We start from the raw sequence: 6,431 nt of genomic DNA on the forward strand, positions 1-6,431 counted from the left end.
CCAAGTCGCGCTCAGACAAAGACGGGCAGGATGGTGACCGAAGTAAATACTTTAATTTTGTAGTAAAAACTGATTGTCATAGTGCCAAGTTAATTGCATGTATTGTTAATGAATATTGTAATATGTTGAAAGTGTTTAATATCAGTGTATAATGTTATTTTGTAAGAAATTGAGACCGAGAACTTGTTCGTAGTTCATACGGTCATGCCTACCTCATCAATAAACGTGTCAGGGAGAACTGCCTTTCCTCGACCCTACGATGATGGGTGTGATCAGTAAAACAGATCACCTGAGAGCCAATTAGAGACGTCGCAGTGAGCGTTTTGATACCAGATAGCGCCAGAATTTTTAATTCTCGCCGGAAAATAAATACTTTTTGGGGCAAGGTTTTACAAGCTTACAAAGGTGTATCGTTGCACAGTAATGCATCTGAATTTTAAGTCAATTAATTTCGTGATAACTGACAGCACATGACATTGTTTGAGCCTCTATTCATAATTTTAGATAATATTCTTAAAAGAGCCTATAAGTGTATCAAGGCAGGCAATCTGTAATTTTCTACTGACCTCAATGGAAGTATACTAATATATACTTGCATGTACTAAACAACAGGCAAATCCATTTAATGTAAAGAAAATATAATTTTGTATCAGAGACTTTATTTTTGCGGTACGATCACTATCCTCGGGTACTTGGGCAGCGAGCAAACCAAAACACAGACACTCGACTACCCTGCACAATGGATACATCACCGCCACAATCATGGACTACAGCGGAATTAAGAAAATTCCTGAAAGAACGAGCTATACCCTATTCTGGATATAGTAAAGCAAAGTAAAGGCCTTTGTATCGGCAGAACTGAGAGGCTATTGTTTACACTTTACACTCCCTAACGGCGCGCGGCGCTTTCTTTAACTGAAGAATCATGATCAAGATAAGTACGTCGTAGGTCCGCCAGCGGTGCTGTTCTTTTTTTATTTCACTGATTACTTTCATATACAGGACGTGTCAGTGATATCTGATATTTTTCAACATTCCCAGATAAAATGCACAAGCCGAAGTCAACATCCTTTTATTTTTACTGTTTATACTTACTTAAAAAAAAATTCATTACCTATTTTTAGTTTTATCTTATAATTCAATTAACAAAGCCTTATCATACACCAGTAAGTATGAATATTAATATTAAGGGTTATGTTTTTAATTTTAGATACACTTGTGCAGCAATTCATGCTGTACTTTTCCTGCACATCGATTTCAAATTTAGCTAAGTCACCCCTTTGCCCCACGAAATCAGAGACAATTAAAAATGCTGGCGCTGATAGGTATCTACCAGCCTCACTGCGACGTCTCTAATTGATGCCCAGCTGGTGCGGCTACATGTGACCTCACTGAACATTTCCCTTTGTGTCTCACAAAACAAGGGGGCAGTCACAGCCTGCCCTCTAAAGACAACTCTCTTCCTCCACACAAAACTACAAGCACCTAATAACACACACACCCTTCACTCAAAAATTTCAAAATTATCATGGCGACTCCTACACCAGCCTCAGAGTCCGCATCTGGGGAGGGGACCATAAATGTCCCCAGGTCGGACAGCCTTTCTGTCGACGACCCCAAGTGTCTTGACACCCCCCCTCAACTTTTTCTTCATTAACTTCTGCAACATTCGCGGTCTAAGATCTAATTTTCAATCTGTAGAACACCACCTCTCCTCTTCTTAACCTCATCTTCTTTTCCTCACTGAAACTCAGGTGTCTGGGGCAACTGACAGTAGCTCCTTTTCTGTTCCCTCCTACTTTTTCTATCCTCATTTTCGATCCAAAGCTTAATGTTGCGTTTATGTGCGCAATGACTTAACCTGCTCTCGTGCCCATGCTCTTGAATCTTCTGATTTCTCACTATCTGGCTACGACCACAGAGTCACTCTCAAACTAAATTTATCTGTGCTGTATACCTCTCACCTAACTCCTCTGACTATAAGAAATTCTTTGATTACTTAACTTCCAAAGTGGAGCACATTCTGACTCTCTTCCCTTTTGCAGAGATCTCCATTCTTGGAGACTTCAGTGTTCACCACCAGCTTTGGCTTTCCTCTCCCTTCACTGACCACCCTGGTGAACTAGCCTTCAACTTTGCTATCCTCCACAACCTAGAGCAATTGGTGCAACACTCTACTCGTATTCCTGACCGTCTTGGAGATACGCCTAACATTCTTGACCTTTTCCTGACCTCTAATCCTTCTGCTTGTACTGTCACCCTCTCTTTTCCATCGGGCTCCTCCGATCACAATCTCATATCTGTATCTTGTCCTATCACTCCAATCCCTCCTCAGGATTCTCCTAAGCAAAGGTGCCTCTGGCGTTTTGCCTCTGCTAGTTGGGGGGACCTGAGGAGGTATTTTGCTGATTTTCCTTGGAATGACTATTGCTTCCATGTCAGAGACCTGTCTTTGTGTGCTGAGCGCATAACAGAGGTGATAGTGTCTGGCATGGAGGCGTACATTCCTCACTCTTTTTCTCAACCTAAACCTTCCAAACCTTGGTTTAACACAGCTTGTTCTCGTGTTATACATGATAGAGAGGTGGCCCACAAAAGGTACTTAAGCCTTCCATCACCAGAATCTCATGCACTTTATATTTCTGCCCAGAACAATGCCAGGTCTGTTCTCCAACTAGCCAAAAACTCCTTCGTTAACAGAAAGTGTCAAAATCTTTCAAGATCTAACTCCCCTCATGACTTCTGGCATCTAGCCAAAAATATCTCCAATAACTTTGCTTCTTGTTTCCCTCCTTTATTTCAACCGGATGGCACCACTGCTATCACATCTATTTCTAAAGCTGAACTCTTCGCTCAAACTGTTGCTAAAAACTCTGGATTCTGGGCTTGCTCCTCCCTCTCCTCCACCCTCTGACTACTTCATGCTACCTATTAAAATTCTTCGCAATGATGTTTTCCATGCCTTTGCTGGCCTAAACTCTCGGAATGCTTATGGACCTGATGGGGTCCCTCCTATTGTTCTCTGAAACTGTGCCTCCGTGCTTGCACCTTGCCTAGTCAAACTCTTTCAGCTCTGTCTGTCAATATCTACCTTTCCTTCTTGCTGGAAGTTTGCCTACATTCAGCTTGTTCCTAAAAAGGGTGACCGTTCTAATCCTTCAAACTATCTAAAGTTTTGAATCTATCCTCAACAGGAAGATTCTTAAACATCTATCACTTCACAACCTTCTATCTGATTGCCAGTATGGGTTCTGTCAAGGCTGCTCTACTGGTGATCTTCTGGCTTTCCCTACTTAGTCTTGGTCATCCTCTTTCAGAGATTTTGGTGAAACTTTTGCTGTTGCCTTGGACATATCAAAAGCTTTTGATATAGTCTGGCACAAAGCTTTGATTTCCAAACTACCCTCCTATGGCTTCTATCCTTCTCTCTGTAACTTCATCTCAAGTTTCCTTTCTGACCGTTCTATTGCTGCTGTGGTAGACGGTCACTGTTCTTCTCCTAAATCTATTAACAGTGGTGTTCCTCAGGGTTCTGTCCTGTCACTCACTCTCTTCTTATTATTCATTAATGATCTTCTAAACCAAACTTCTTGTCCTATCCACTCCTACGCTGATGATACCACCCTGCACTTTTCCACGTCTTTTCATAGACGTCCAACCCTTCAGGAAGTAAACATTTCACGCAGGGAAGCCACAGAATGCTTGACTTCTGATCTTTCTAAAATTTCTGATTGGGGCAGAGCAAACTTGGTATTGTTCAATGCCTCAAAAACTCAATTCCTCCATCTATCAACTTGACACAACCTTCCAGACAACTATCCCCTCTTCTTCAATGACACTCAACTGTCCCCCTCTTCTACACTGAACCTCCTCTGTCTGTCCTTTACTTATAATCTGAACTGAAAACTTCACATCTCATCTCTAGCTAAAACAGCTTCTATGAAGTTAGGCATTCTGAGATGTCTCCGCCAGTTTTTCTCACCCTCCCCAGCTGCTAACTCTGTACAAGGGCCTTATCCGTCCATGTATGGAGTATGCTTCACATGTCTGGGGTTGGGGTTCCACTCATACATACTGCTCTTCTAGACAGGGTGGAATCAAAAGTTTTTCGTCTCATCAACTCCTCTCCTCTAACTGACTGTCTTCTGCCTCTCTCTCTCGCCGCAATGTTGCATCTCTAGCTGTCTTCTACCGCTATTTTCATGCTAACTGCTCTTCTGATCTTGCTAACAGCATGCCTTTCCTCCTGCCGCGGCCTCGCTGCACAAGACTTTCATCTTCTTCTCGCCCCTATTCTGTCCACCTCCCTAACACAAGAGTTAACCAGTATTCTCAATCATTCATCCATTTCTCTGGTAAACTCTGGAACTCCCTGCCTGCTTCTGTATTTCCACCTTCCTATGACTTGAATTCCTTCAAGAGGAAGGTTTCAAGACACTTATCCTTCAATTTTTGACTACTGCTTTGGACCCTTTTTATGGGACTGGCATTTCAGTGGGCATTTTTTTTAATCGGATTTTTGTTGCCCTTGGTCAGTGCCCCTGCTACATAAAAAAAAGAAGTTTTTTTCTATTTGTGTTGATGAAAGTGCGGACATTACATCATCAGCTAGGTTAGCCATAATTTCTCGATTTTATAGGGGTGATGAAGTATGTGAAGAGATGGTTGCTCTTGCATTCTACCTGAGCGTACTACCGGGGCTGAAATATGTAAAACTGTTATGAATGAATTATCTACTCGGCAAATCGACATTGCAAAAGTAGTATCCGCCACAACTGATGGTGCTCCAAATATGACTGGTGAGAAGGTAATAGGATTTGTAAATTTGCAAAAAATGTTGGTCATCCACTGATTGGTTTTCATTGCATCATACATGAGATGGGTTTATGTGCAAAAGCTGGCCTAAAGGAACTGCAGGAAGTGCTGGAAACAGTTTCCAAGGTTGTAAATTACATTTCTGGTTGGCCTTTAAATAAAAGACAATTTCAAATTCTACTGGATGAGGTAGATTCCATGTATAAAGGACTGAAAATGTACAACCATGTTTGTTGGCTTAGCCGAGGCTTAGTTCTGAAACAATTTGTTGAATGCTTAGATGAGATAGAACTCTATTTGAATGAGCAACAAGTGTCTTATCATGAATGGTTTGACATCATGTGGGTTTGTAAACTGATGTTTTTTGCAGATTTTTGCGAGCATTTAAATGAGTTGAATATTAAGTTACAGGGCTCTGGTAAGACACTAGATGTTATGTTTGTTTACATAAAGGCTTTTGAAATGAAACTTGAAGTTTTTAAGAGAGATGTAGATAATGAGAAATTTAGATACTTTCCAAACCTAAAGAGGTACATCAATGATTTCCAAAAAGATGACAGAACAGACCACAAATGTCTTCAAAAGCTGTTTGTAAACATTATCGAGTCAACAGTTCAGCAGTTCTCTACAAGGTTTGCCAGATTCAGAGAACTGGCAGAAACTATAAAATTCATTAAGTTTCCAGACAGCATCAAAATGGATGAACTAAACTTGCAAATGTTTTCATGGATAGACATGGATGATTTTGAAATACAGTTAATTGAATTTCAGAGTAGCTCACTTTGGAAGCAGAAATTTGTTGACCTTAGAGTTGACTTGGAAAATATTGAAAAAGAGAGATTAGAGATGGGAGTAACAAAGAGAAATGCGGAAAACGAAGTATTAAGGACTTGGAACACTATTCCAGAAAATTATGTCTGTCTGAAAAACCTTATAACGGCATTACTAACCATGTTTTCGTCTACATGTGCTTGCAAATCTTTGTAAAGGTCTCGTAACAGGAGTAGCATGATGGATGAAACTAGTAATGCATGCATATCCCTCAAGGTTACTAAATATGAACCCGATATAAAATCTGTCATCAGTGATGCAGCAGCAGAAGTCTCACTGACAGTATATAAAAGGAGTCAACAAGTTTTCTTTATCTAGTTTTATCTAATATTTATTATTAAAGCCAGAAAAAGGTTCAAGGCTGTTGAAATGTATTTCTGAAGGTTAAATATATTTTCTCTTTTTCTGATACTGTGTTTTTACTGCTGAGGTAATTTATTATTTTTTTTTGTTTAAAAAGTTCTTTAAATACTTAAGTCTTAAGAGATATCAAATATGTTCTCAAAAAAAAAAAAAAAAAAAGGATTGGCATGTGGAAAAAGTTTGTGTCAAAGACTTGGCTGATTTTGGCACGCACTCTCAAAAAAGGTTGCCCACCCCTGTGTTAGAAGTAAGGTGTTATGCATCATGATTGCATTCTAGTATTGTACATGTATTTCTTATCTTAAGATGTGATGTTAGATTTTGTATTGACCTTAAATTTAATTACCATAATACACTGAATATATTATAGGGGGAAAGGAAGTATTATATACCATTAGTTATTTTGTAGCATCAGTTTTGTA

This window comes from Scylla paramamosain, chromosome 40 (assembly GCF_035594125.1).
Source record: "Scylla paramamosain isolate STU-SP2022 chromosome 40, ASM3559412v1, whole genome shotgun sequence".
NCBI classification, from domain to species: domain Eukaryota; kingdom Metazoa; phylum Arthropoda; class Malacostraca; order Decapoda; family Portunidae; genus Scylla; species Scylla paramamosain.